Consider the following 13302-nt stretch of genomic DNA (forward strand, 5'->3'; position numbering starts at 1 on the left):
ATTAGGGCCCTGACATTCACAGCCCAGTGCAAGGACAGGGTTATCACAGGCAGGAAGATCCCTGGTATGGAGCACCGTCAGAATTAATTCCCCAGGAGAAAGCTCTCTGGAGCAATGGAAAAGAGGTTTTGGCAGAAGAGTGGTCGTGGAAACCCATTCATCCTGGTCGTGGATCATGTCATTTTCTCTGCCCCACAGCTAATGAAAGGGTCAGTGCATTTTGGGGCTGTGGTGGAGGTGGACATCATTTGGCTCACCTTGTTGCACCTGTTGCAACCAGCTGGCTGGGAAGGAGGGCTCAAAAGAAGAGAGCTGGGAATATGGAGGGGTTTAGTTTCTCAGACTGGGCTTGGAAGTATGCAAGCAAGAATATGGTAATGCCATCTTATTAGCCTGTATTTTGTTTGCTTAATACTCAATTTCTGTACTGTGTATGTATCATACTAGTAAAGCAGTGAAAGAAGAAAGCTATGTACCTTTCAGGTTTCTGTAGGACTAGCTGGGAATTTGCTAATGCTTTTTGCAGGTAATTCAGTTATGTAGTTACCTGTGCTGGAACCGAAGGGTTAGCTTTGCCTGTGTCTACGGGATGACTGTCCTTTGTGTGCTCTGTAGGCATGTTTACTGATGATCTCATAGCCCTTGTAGTGGGTGGCTAAGCAGCACGAGCCCTGATTTAGCTAGGCACCCTGCTGCAAGGACTGCCAGGAGTAGCTGTGTGACCTTTCCTAATAGAGCGTTGCCTTCCATTAGTTCTTTAATTCACTGCTTCTGTTTCTTTAAATATACTGCTTTCCTTCTTGTAGGCAAAGCACTCTCTCCTGCTCTCACACCCTCCTGTTATTACCCTGTGTACTGTTGTAGCCTTGTTATTGCTTTTCCTGACCTGAAGCTGTAAGCTTCTACTTCTCTCTGGGAGAGGTGGTGCTTTGCTTTACCTTCCTATTGCCTTCTCCAAGTGCCTGCACCCAGTTCTGTCTTGCCCTGTTTGAAAACAGGATGTTGAAGGATGAAGAGTGTTTCAAGTAAGCAGTGCTGTGCTGAGGTATGTCACAATGCTTTGACACTGCAATCCTTCCCAAAGCAGCTCAGCATAGGTTAAGAAAAATGCTGTCTTTCCAGGCAAAGAGATCTTGCTTGGAAATGATACTGAATCTTTCCTGGACTGGTCTAGTTCAGTGCCTCATATGTGGAGTTTAAGTTGTTTCAGGTGATGAGGGTTATGTTTAACTTGTCCGTAACAAAACTCCCTGGCTTCTGTTCTCCAGTGTTCTTAGCTCCTTCTAGTGGGGAAAGGAGAAGGCTGCAGACTAACCATTGAGGTGCAAGGGAAATCCAAGCTGAATGTTACGATGCTTGCTAAATGCCCTTGAGCTGAACTACCACAACTTCAACTGACTTCTCTGTGAGGGGAGGCTCCCTTGTAACTTCTTGACCAGGTCCTTGAGCACAAAGCTTCATGTAACTTTAAGTGTGATGTTGCCAGTGTGGTGATCTTTCACTTGCTTCCCTCTGCGTAGCTGTTTGAGCCCTTTTCCCAGGAAGGGAACGGCTTAGCAGCACCTGTGGGTTTCCCTTCCCGTAGTCTGGATGTGCTTGCCGTGAGTGAGGGAACAGCTGGAGTGCTGGCAGGGGGGGGATGTAGCAGCAGGCAAAGGAAACTCTGAATGTCATCATCCAGAGTGAGCCCCAAATAAAGAAATGGGAAACTCAGAGACAAGTAAAGGCACCTGGAAAAGGAGGCCTTTGTGCAGGTAGTGTAACTGAGGCAATGCAGGTTCTGCTAAGCAGGAGGACGGTGGCGTGGCGTGGAGCACTATTGGCTGTAGAAGGTCTGCAGCAAGCAGGAGTGGTGACAACATGGCACACTGGTGGCTCTGCCTCCTCCACGTTGGGTAAAACAACACAGGTCAGACCTAGCAATTGGAAAAGACGTGTCAAAGCAAGGGCATGCTTACCAGTGGCAGGAGTTATGCCGCAGCAGTTGTAATGCTGCCACTAGAGTATCTGAGAAATACTTGCTGAGATTTATTGTCCCATCAAAGCTAACACACTTGTGCCAATGATGAGGTTGGTGATTTATTAATTGCGTTGTCATATGAGGACTCCCAGCTGAGTTGTAGAATGAAACTCGGAGCTGCAACTTTGTGTCCATGGACTGCAGGTTGATGGTGTTCACTTTGTTTCCAAGTATCTCATCACACGCTTTCAGTTTCCTGAACTTTTGGGCATAGTTTAGGATGGAAGAATCCAGAACGTCTTGCAATGCATGACAGGGCACTGAAAGGACAGCTTCGTTACCCTGTTGATGGGGTATGTATTTCTCCTGAGACAGCCTTCAGTGCTCTCACCTGTGACTGTGGTTAGGCTTAGGAGATCTTTCCATAACTTTCAAGGAAAGATTTTTGCAAGGATTTTCCCTATGCATTTTGCAGGTTACAGATTTCAGAGCACTTATTTGGAGGTGTTTCCCAAATTGTGCTTTGCACCTCTTTAAAAGACCCTGGGGTGGGAAGGGGACACAGGGTAACTACAGCAGTACTGGTCTCCTTTTCATGGCACTGAGCATCAGTGCAGCAGAGTTACTCGATGGACGCTTTCATCTGGATACCAAACCAAGGCCTGACAGCTCTGTGTATTGAGATCTAACTTTGAGATCACAGCTTTGATCAGAAAAGCTGTGAAAGGTAGGGCTTTGAAAGTGCCTTTTCCAAGTAGCTTGAAGCTTCGTAAATTGTGCTCTGTTGGACAAGAATGACATAGCCAAGTGCAGAAGTGCTCATGGTTATGAGAGAATCAATTAGGGCATGTTGATGAATAATGTATGTGCAGCTTAGGAGGGATGGATGACATCTGTTTTATTTTTGTACTGTTAATTGAGAGTGATTCTAGGACAAAAAAGCACAAAGGGAAGATGAGGAGTTTTGGGGGAGACTCTGGTTGGAGCATCAGAAGCTGGATGGTCACCAGAAACACTTCCTGTCCATTAAGCTGTAAAAACCTCAGAAAGAGAAATTGTTCTAATGTCCTCTACAGCTCCTAATCCATGTAACCGATACTGCCTAGGAACCCCGTTCAGACTGTAAGTGACATGAACACTTAAAGAGATAGAGGTGAAAGCTGCTGCTTCCAAATCTGATGGCTTTTCCTGTATTAAGGTAGCTGCTGCCTTGTTCTTCTTGGCCCCGGTGTAAGTTGTGGGTTATTAATCAGCTCTCGGAGAGGGGGCATGCTGCTGTCCTGTACCTACCAGGACTTTGGCTGTGGTGAACAGTCACTGGCCCAGGGAACAACATCAACTTTTTTGTATGGCACTTCTGGTGATGGTTGATATATGTGTGAAAGGCTGTGAAGGGATTTGAAGGGTTGCATGGATGGCTGCTCTGCTCCAGTTGGGTGGGAACCACTGAGCCCACCCAGAAGACTGGCTACTGCAGTGACTACAGAAGTGGCCTTTGCTGGATTGTGCTTGTCAGTGCTGCTGTAGAGCAGCACGTAGCTGAAGCATGATTTTTTTTTTTCTCATAGAGTCATTAAAGTTGGAAAAGCCCTCCAAGATAACTGGTCCAACCATCCCCCTACTACCAATGTCACCCCCTAAGTCATGTCCCTAAGCACCATGTCCAACCTTTCCTTGAACACCCAGAGGGACGGTGACTCCGCTTCCCTGGGCAAACTCTTCCAAACCCTGACTGCTCTTTCTGAGAAGAAATGTCTCCTCATTTCCAACCTGAACCTCCCCTGGCACAACTTGAGGCCATTCCCTCTAGTCCTATCACTAGTTACCTGTGAGAAGAGGCTGACCCCCAGCTTCCCCACACCTTCCTTTCAGGTAGCGGTAGAGAGCAATGAGGTCTCCCCTGAGCCTCCTCTTCTCCAGACTAAACACCCCCAGTGCCCTCAGCCGCTCCCCATAGGACTTGTGTCCCAGGCCCTTCACCAGCTTCGTAGCCCTTCTCTGGACACGCTCCAGGGCCTCGATGTCCTCCTTGTAGCGAGGGGCCCAAAGCTGAACACAGCACTCGAGGTGTGGCCTCATCAGAGCAGAGCACAGGGAGACGATCACCTCCCTGGTGTGCTGGCTGCACTATTCCTGACACAAATCAGGATGCCATTGGCTTTCTTGGCCACCTGGGCACACTGCTGGCTTGTGTTCAGGTGAGCATCAGTCAGCACCCCCAGATCCTTTTCCTCTGCACAGCTTTTGAGCCACTCTGCCCCAAGCTATAGCATTGCATGGGGTTGTTGTGGCCAAAGTGCAGGACCCAGCACTCAGCTGTGTTGAACCTCATCCCATTGCCCTCTGCCCATCGACCCATCCTGTCCAGGTCCCTCTGCGGGGCCTTCCCACCCTCTGGCAGATCAGCGCTTCCCCCCAACCTGGTGTCATCTGCAAACTTACTGAGAGTGCACTCGATTCCCTCATCCAAGTCATCAATAAAGATATTAAAGAGGACAGGCCCCAACACCGACCCCTGGGGAACACCACTGGTGACCGGTCGCCAGCAGGATTTCACTCTGTTCACCATCACTCTCTGGGCCCAGCCGTGCAGCCAGTTTTTAACCCAGCAAAGAGCGTACCTGTCCAAGCCACGGGCTGCCAGCTTCTCCAGGAGAATGCTGTGGGAGACCGTGTCAAAGGCCTTGCTGAAGTCTAGGTAGAGTACATCAACAGCCTTTCCCTCATCCCCCAGGCGGGTCATCCAGTTGTAGAAGGAGATGAGGTTGGTCAGAAACCTTGCCTGTTCCAAATTTTTTTCTGCTCCTTGTCTCAGACTTCCAGGTTGGGAGGCTGAGTACCCCAAGAATAAGTGGTCTGGGTTGTAAAGACAGATGCAAAGTCACTAAGAACCTCATCCTTTTCCTTATCCTCAGTAGTTGTTATGTTGCAGTGCAGAATGAAATCCAACAGGAACTCCTCACAGTTCTGTTGGGGGGTTCTGTGCTTGCTTTAGCTTGTACTTCTCTGCCTCTCTGAGGCCTCTGCCTTCATCCCTCTCTGGAAGTCTCTATATGATGGGTTGGAGCAGTGAAAAATTCTGTAGTCTTCATGTCAGGTTCAACACAAGAAAGTCCTATGGAGGACTGGGTGTCTAGGCAGGGAGGAGGGTGAAGGATCTGGTATCTCACGCCTCTGAAGGGTCCCCAGGGACGTGCTGTTTGTGAGATCTTTCTGAGCCTTCTGGTCAGTGGTGTTAGTCCTTTTATTCTGGATCAGCTACGCCTTTCCTGAAATATGGAAGACCTGCTAAGAGGCTGAGTTACATGGATTGTACCCGGGCTGCCACTACATACCCAAACTGAGGTACCAGTCACTTTTTTAATATTCTGGCTATTTATTGAGTACCAGCCTGGGGAGCCAGATAGGCAGTTTCTCTGCTTGTCTTGTTCTTCCTTTGAACAAAAGAAAATGCCGGGCTCCTGCTGCTGTGCAGAGGGCTCTTGGGGCAGCCAGCAGTGCCTCCCGCTAGGGATGCAGGACAACGTGGGGAAGAGGCAAACTGAAGCAAGTCCTGCGGAGGCTGCGAAAGGGCCAGGGCATACGGTGTGCAAGGCTGAGGAGATGAGAAGGAGCTGGAGAGGGGCTCGGGGGTGTTCAAGGCCAGGCTGGATGGGGCCTTGGCCAACCTGACCTAGCGGGCGGTGTCCCTGCCTGTGGCAGGGGGCTGGATTCAGGTATCTTTAGGGTCCCTTCCAACCCGGTGCTGGAGCAGGGGCCCGGGCAGCGGTGTCGCTCTGCGGGCGGAGGGTTTTAACGCCTGGCCGGGCGAGGCCGGGGCTCAGCGCTGACCCTGCCGCGAGGGGGAGGCCGGACTAGAGCCCCCCCTAGGACCCCCCGCCTTAATTACCGCGGGGCGCCGCGGCTAATTAGCAGCGCCCCGCGGGGAGGGGGGCCGAGCTCCCTCAGGGCCGGAGAGGCGGGCGGGGGGAACCTTTCTCCGCCCTGCGGAACCTTTGAGGCGGAGGCGCCTGTTGCTGCCCGGGGGATCGGGCGGCTGCTCCGGCGGGGGTGCGGGGCCGGACGCTGGGTGATGCGGCCCCCGAGCGGCGGCTGAGCGCCGAGGCCGGCACGGAGGCGGGCGGGCGGCCGGGCGGGGCGGCCGCCAGCTGCCGGGGCCCGCAGCCTCCCATCCCCCGGCCCGCCCCCCCCCCGCCGAGGTGAGAGGAGCCGCCGCAACGGGGAGCGGGCCGGGAAGGGCGGCCGGAGGCTGCGTGGTGAGGGAGGGGGGGGAACCGGCGGAGGCCGCGGCCCCGCCCCGCCCCTCCGGGGGGGCTCCGGGGAGCGGGCCCCGGGCTGCGGGGGGAGAGGGGGGCGCGGCCGCCGGGCCCCGGGCCGCCGCCTCCCGCCGGGGGAGCGGGGCCGGAGGCCGCCGAGGCCGGGTTGCGCGGGGGACGGCGGCACGGCTCGGCCGCCCTCGGCGTCCCGCCGCCGCTGGTCGGCGGTGCACGGCCTAAGCCGGGGGCTGGGATCCGAGGGGGGCACCGGGGGGCGGCCCCGGCCGGGCCGAGGGGGGCCTGGGGCGGCGCTGGTCGTGCCCAGCGGAGAGCAGCGGGCCGGAGGAGCGGGGAGCAGCCGCAGAGAGTGGCCTGGGCGATGCTTGGAGCCTCGGTGTGCTGAGCCCTCGCTGCCTCGCTCGGTCCCGGCTCGGCGCTGCTGAACTCGCTCCCCTCCCTCGAGCCGCTTTGGGGTTGCTTTTGCTGGTGGTTGCCTTGGTGGCAGGGTGTTCGGGGGCTCGCGTCTGTGACACGTGTTTCCCCTCCTGCTCCTTGGTCGATTTGCCCAAAATTGGGGCTGTAAAAAGTTGTCAGCACGTCACGTTAGTATATATGCAGGTGTGGAGTCTGTATTGCTAAAAAAAAAAAAAAAAAAACCTAAAAGATCATAGCTCTTTTCCTTCTTTTTTATGCGAATGAGATGGTAATGATCACATTTGATTGTGTTTTTAAACTTCGTCAACGTCAGATTTTTTTGTACAGTTACCCAAGCATTGTGCCTAGTGAACAGTCCCTTAGCCCATAAGCAATCCCTGCAGAAGCTTCTGCTTTGGTTCAAGGTGTTTCTGCTGCCTGGTCAAAAGTTGTAATTCCTGTCCCCTCCCCGGCTTAGAGTGATGGACCTTATGAGCGCTCTGTCCGCTTCGATGCGAAATCAATTAGTTTGGAATAAACAGCCTTTGTTTTGGTACTTCTGCCCCAGGGGCAGTAGTATCCAGCAGAGGGACGAAAACAAAACAGCCCGCTTAGACCACTGCTGGTGCTCCTGGTGTAAGCTCTAACGTGGCCTTGGTTTGTAAGCGAGGCTTCTTTTCCCAGGTGTGAAGCTATACCTCTGGAACATGCAGAGCGAACAACGCAGCCTTTTATCCTGTGATCTTAACAGCATCAGAGTGTAGGGGTTGTTCAGTAATGGTACGTGCTGAATGTGAAACTTCCAAGAAAAATGCAGTTGCTGTTTTAAGGGAGAGCTGTTGTGGATGCAGCGTGTGATCTTTTCTAGGCTAACGCTGCCTCGGACTGAATACCACCTTTTTTCCCCTGAAAAAGGTTGACTCTTTAGCTACTGTGTTCCCCTTGTACTATACCTGGGTTACTGGTAGCTTCTGCATCCCTAAAATCTCTTGACACTTTGAAATTCCCATTTTGGTACTGGAGAGTTTTTCAGATCCTGAGCACTACTCTGTGTTCTGCACATCACGTGTTCTTCTCAGGAGGAGAACCAAACAACATTTTCTGCCTCATCTCGATAGTGGATGCATTTTAGTGAAGATTTGAAAGGTGTAGTCTGACATAAAAAACTGTAACAGGTCGTTATAGTGTTCTCTGCAATCAACATTGGTGCCATGGAATAATTCAGGTTGGGAACTGCCTCAGGAGGTGTCCAGTCCAGCCTGTTGCTCAAAGCCGTGTCGGCACCAAGTTCAGAGCGGGACTTTGTTCATTCCCGTCGGAAACCCCCCAAAGCCAATGATTTGCCAGTCCCTGGGCCCCTGCTTCGGGGCTTGACCTGTCTTCCCAGGGAAAAGCCTCTCCTTTGGGTCAGGTCACAACCTCTGCTGTTGCAGTTTACGACCTCCTGGCTTGCGCAGCCTCCCTTCGTGTGGCAAGTGCTCCATCCCCCTCAGCGTCTCAGCAGCCCCCCTCTGAACTCGCTCAGTTTTATCTGTGTCTTTCATGTGCTGGGGGCGTCCAAAAAAGCGCGCATTGTGTTTCGGGTGCCTCTCAGAAGAGCCGAGTGGGAGGAAGGAGTCGCTTCTCTCGGTCGGGCCGTGCTCCTGCTGCTGGGGCCCGGCATGCTGTTAGCCTGCATCGCTGCCAGGGTGCACTGCTGACTCACGTTTAGCGTTCTGTCCTCCATTTGTGACCCTCCGTGTGTGCACACAGGCGTGTGTGCGCGTGCACGCAGCCTTCTCTTGTCCTCCCGCCACGCAGCTCCAAAGGGCCTTGTTGATGTGTATGTGCGCGCCGAAGTTTGTACACGTGCGCGCGGGTGTGAGTTACGCCTTTTGTGCTGTCGAACGGTAGCTTTCCATCCTTTCCCCCAGATCACAGCTGTTACTAGGGGTGATGATCGACTGTCTGGCCTTGCTGGGGTGTCGCGCAGCCCCGACTGGCTGTGCACCCCCTCTGCCCGCTGCCTGCCCTTCGCCTGCTCAGAACTGCTTTGTTTCAAACACCTCTGAGGTGGGACTGGGTTACCAGGGCAAGGAGGGGGTGGTGGTGGAGTGAGACTCTTCCCGTGAGGACTGAGGTGCATCTTGTTTGATCCAAAGCAAAGCCAGAATATAAGCACGCAACAAAGTACAAAGTGTGTTTTCAAATTTGTTGCTTATAGGTGCGAGGTGAACGGAAGAGATGCAATGTTTCTAACAGTGTGTGCTTAGCGGCAGCGTAATTGTCCTTCTGTCATTCCTTTGAGCTTGTTTCTCTCAGGTGCCTGAAAGCATCTGGGAGGTAGTACCCTGTAGGAGAAAGATTCTCTGCACCAAAGTTTCATAGTTTAAACCTTTGAGTTCAGTACCTGCAGCCAAGTACCATTTGATATATTCTTGGGTACTTGGTACAGAAATAGAGATCTGTATTTACTGTTTATGCAAAACAATTTCTACTTAATGTTTTCCTGATTGGCAAGTATGTTGAGTTAATTACAGTCAGGGTTGTTTCAGAGAGTTCTCACTGCAAAACAGGAATTTACTGTGTTTAAGCAACATTTTTTAACCATATAAAAACAAAAGGCTATGTAGAGATGTGTTTTCTTTTCCAAATCGGTGTTATCTCTCAAGTATTATACAGGAATATTTAGGTTTGTGCTCATAGAACACCACGTGTAGGATCTGATGTTTAGGTACTCTGAAACTCTGAATGAAAATCTCTTTTCTTGTTAACTTTTGAAAACCTTATGTTTACATTCTAGGGTTTTATGCTTATCAAGAAACAGAATCTTAAAGATGAAGAGGAATGAGAAAGTAACACCATTCCTTGTGTGAGAAAGGGGAAGCATTACTTGATGAAGTCCTTTGTCATTGCATGCGTGAGAGGGGAGAAGGGGGAATTAGAAGTATCTATTAGAGGCAAAAATTGTTGAAGAGGCAACTTTGAAGCTGGCTGGGCTTCTGAGAATGTGGTAGAGTTGGGTTTTGGTTTAGCCGTCTTTAATCTTTTAAGCTGCCTAGCTGGAGACTTCTTGTTCTAAGTAATATTAAGGAAGTTACTGATCAATATTTCATATGTGGTAGCCAGGAAATGCTAAGTGCACACATTTATTAACAGACTAAGCATGCCTGAAGTTGAAACATGCTTTGGAAAAAAGACATGGAAAAAAAAATTCTTCGGCCGTGCAGGTGTAAAACTTAGAGAACCGTTGACTTGAAAAATTCCTCAAAGCATAAAAAATAGGTCTTTAGAAATTCTTGGAGGTCAGGCAAACTTGCTTTTATGTCTGAAGCGAAACAGCAGAATGTCAGTTAGTCCTGCAAGCGAGACCGATGCGGTGCTATTGTAATCTCAGAGCAGCTGTGATAATTTAAATTTTGTTCTTGCTCAGTCAGTGTGAATGCTGGACTTGGGGTCAGTCTGACACCTCCAAAAGCCTTGTGGCGTATCGAAGGCAATATGAATTCTCTCCGAGAAAAAAAAAGGAAGAAAGTATTACTCCACTTAAATGTAACGGCAGCGTTTTCAGTGTGCTCACTTCAGTGTGCAAGTGGTTGCAGTGACTTGAAGCGCTTTGTGGTGGCCTTTCAGCTTGCCCTGGGGTTACTATTCTAGAGGTGTGTCGGCGAATCTGAAGGAAGAATGAATCAACTTGGGTATTAGGGATTTATTCAAACATCAGCGAAGACCTAAAGGCTGGCACGCACCTGTCTAGAGGATGCGTTGAATCTGTGCCTGAGCAGAGGCCTCCCGGACAGCTTGCTGACTGAAGATACCATCGAAGGATGCAGAAATCTTGAGGGGAAGACTTAGCCAGCTACTTCAAAAGGAATCTGGAGAAATCCTGTACTGTCAGTGTGGTTTGCAGTACAAACAGCGTTCGTACCGCAGAGTAGCATCAGCTACGGTCCGAAAGCCCAGGAACTTGAACACTTCTTGAATACCTCCCTGGAAAGGGGGCTGAGGTGAGCAGCGTCTGGCTGATGGAGCTTTGCCCGACTGTCCTGCTCCACACCTGCAGGCCTGCCCGAAGCTGTCCAGGTGGCAGCCTGAGCAGATGCCGTGTGCGGGCACGGAGCACCTCCAGCTGCTGTAGCCGAGGTCTGCAGCCAAGGGCTAAGCATGCTGACAGGCTTCTGCCGCTGTGCTGGCGGGCTGCTGCTGGCAGAGGAGTAGAAAATCAAAGCTGGAATACCTTAATATATAGCCAAATGCTTTCTCTGTCACAAATGCATCCAAACTTGTGCTGAGCATGAGGAGGACTTTGATTAAGGCCTAATGTGCACAACAACACACTTTACATAACAAGGGAGCCTTAAGAGAGGCATTAAACTTATAAAAGCAATTAAAGAGGCTCTGTGGTGATTTGGCAGATAACAAGCAGACATTACTCTGGCATTCTCTGCGGAAAGCTAGCTTGATCTAATTAACAAAGAGCTGGGACTATGCAAGGGCAGAATTGATGAACAGAAACTGCAGATCCCTTCTGCTGCTCAGCCAGTGTGGGTGATCGAGCACAAAGAGCCTGTGGGACCAGCACGGTCTGGGAAGGAGTTGAAACATGGAGATCCCATAGAGATCTTGACGTACTTTCTTCCTTTGGCAGTGGAAACTTTTTTTTTTCCTCAAGATTTTGCTTGTGAAGAAAGCTTATCCTGCCTATCAGAATGCTGGAAATAATGGTTTAGAGACATAACTCATTAAACACTTTCCCGAGCCTCTTAAACTCAGTTTGGTCCAGCATATCAGCATCAATTAAGTGTAAATTATTAGATTTGGAGTTGTTCAATCTGGAATAACCAGGTTGTAAAAGTGTATTGCTTTCACATGAATTGCTCTAGGTCTGTGTGGCACCCAAATGTTAACAGAAAAAAACCAAACCCCTGATTCTGGCTGTTCCAGCCTTTCCGAAGGCTGGAAAGGAGGCTGGAGGTGCCCACGGAGTGCTGAGTCTGCTTAGAGAACAGGACGGTGCTCAAAAGGGAGTCGATTGAGTGCTGGTGGGAGGATTTAGTCAAAATGAGTGGAAGAAAGGAAACAGCTAGGTGGCCGAGTGCCAGGGCTCAGCCAGCACTCTGGGAGATCACAACGTGGTAATTAAAGCTCTTGCATCGAGCACCCGGGCTTAGTGTGATATTTGTTCCATTCCTCCCCTGATGCTAATCTGCAGGGGTGTTACCGAAAAGTGAATCTTGGTCAACAGATACGAATGGTCAGCGAGTCAAAAACCTGGCTTAAAAAAAGCAGACGTGGAAACTCTGAACGGGGGGATTCCTCAGGGCTTTGTGCTGGGTCTGGTGCTCTGCTGTGTTTTCATCAGTGGCCTGGAAGAAAACATCAAATTGGAGCTGATCAAAAGCGTGGTTATATAAAGGTTACGCCGAGTGGTGAAGCATGAAGAAGGAAAAAGAGCTGCAGAGGGTCCTCTGAATTATTTGGGTACCTGGTCTAGTATGACCAAGTGTGTTTGCAGAGCCCGAGCATGGGTATGTGTGGCAGGGATGTCAGGAGCAGCGCAGGTACGTGGCAGTATGTGAGCCCTCGGAGCCCTGCTGCGGGTCTGAAGGCTACTCAGAGAAGCTAATTAATTTTTTAGTAGTAATGTTCATCTGTAATTAGATGTATAAACAGGAAATACTGAATAAGGATAGAGGGTAAAATCAGGAAGCGCTCCATTGGCTTATATTTAAAAGTTTCACAATTTTCTTTGGGCAAAACAAGTTGTGTACCCAAGGGCTCTTAATTTAGTGGAAAAAGCCATGATGGTGCCTGGAAGTTTTTAATTTCAGCTTAGGAAAAAGGCACGCTTGGTTAACAAGGAGTGTGATTAACCACTGGAGGCATTAAGAAGGTGCTTGTAACTGTTAAGGGAGACGAGCTTCAGGAGACGGAGGCATCCCATCGAGTCAGGATGAGGAGGCACTTGGAAGACGCCCGAGTGGAGGACGAGGTGCTGGGTCTAGGTCCGGGAGGGTTCGCACGTGCCAGGCTCATCTCACGCAGTCGTGTTTGGACACGATCTCTTCTTGCCCAAGCTGGATTTAGTCAAGTGATCTGATTATGACACCTGTTTGTTTACAGGTCTCTTTTAAGCATGTTTTCTGTCAAGGGAATAAATGTTTCCTGCAAGCATCAGGGACAGTGCGTACATTAAGTAGTTCTGGTTTGGGAAAGGGCAGGTGCTGTAGCAAGTGCCTTATCGCTGAAGGTGACTGTCCCGCTGGGCGAAGTGACCTCCTCGAAGCATCTCCCCACCAAGAGCTACCTTCCCCACCCCGTAGCTTATATTTTATCAGGATGGGAAAGGTCTCGTACTCTTTCCTTCGCACTCGTGGGTGATCCTGGGCAGGGATCCTTGCAGATGAAATCCTTTAGTTAAGGGAAGCTGTTTATATTGAAGTTTCTGAATTTCCTTGCCTCTTGGAAGAAGTGTCCTTCTCTGTCCCTCGCTCTCCTCACCGTTAGCTGACCAGTTTTGCTGACGAGGAAGGCTATAAAGAAAGAGCCAGAAGCTGTTATAGGAGAACAGCTTCTTTACTATCAGTCTTACAATCACTCTTGGCTTAAAGAAAAAAGGAATCTGGCTTCTCTTCCGTTGCTTCTGTTCTGGGGGTGTATGAAATGAGAAACTCCTTCCCCACGTCTGCATTT

At 50.4% G+C, this 13302-nt stretch overlaps 1 protein-coding gene across 3 annotated transcripts in view; it reads left to right on the forward strand.

Moving 5' to 3' along the window:
- The first annotated feature begins 347 nt into the window (after positions 1 to 347).
- The window catches only part of RAD54L2 (RAD54 like 2), a 65460-nt gene continuing 52505 nt past the window's right edge, over positions 348 to 13302 (forward strand). For 2 of the 3 annotated variants that reach the window (XM_067003294.1, XM_067003292.1), the window contains exon 1: positions 6005 to 6159. The gene's annotated coding sequence lies outside the window, so the exon portion shown is untranslated. Of the gene's footprint in view, positions 375 to 6004; positions 6160 to 13302 lie in introns of those variants that run through there. The other variant, XM_067003293.1, reaches the window with a different exon arrangement.

Source organism: Anser cygnoides, chromosome 10, assembly GCF_040182565.1.
Source record: "Anser cygnoides isolate HZ-2024a breed goose chromosome 10, Taihu_goose_T2T_genome, whole genome shotgun sequence".
In the NCBI taxonomy this organism is placed as follows: Eukaryota; Metazoa; Chordata; class Aves; order Anseriformes; family Anatidae; genus Anser; species Anser cygnoides.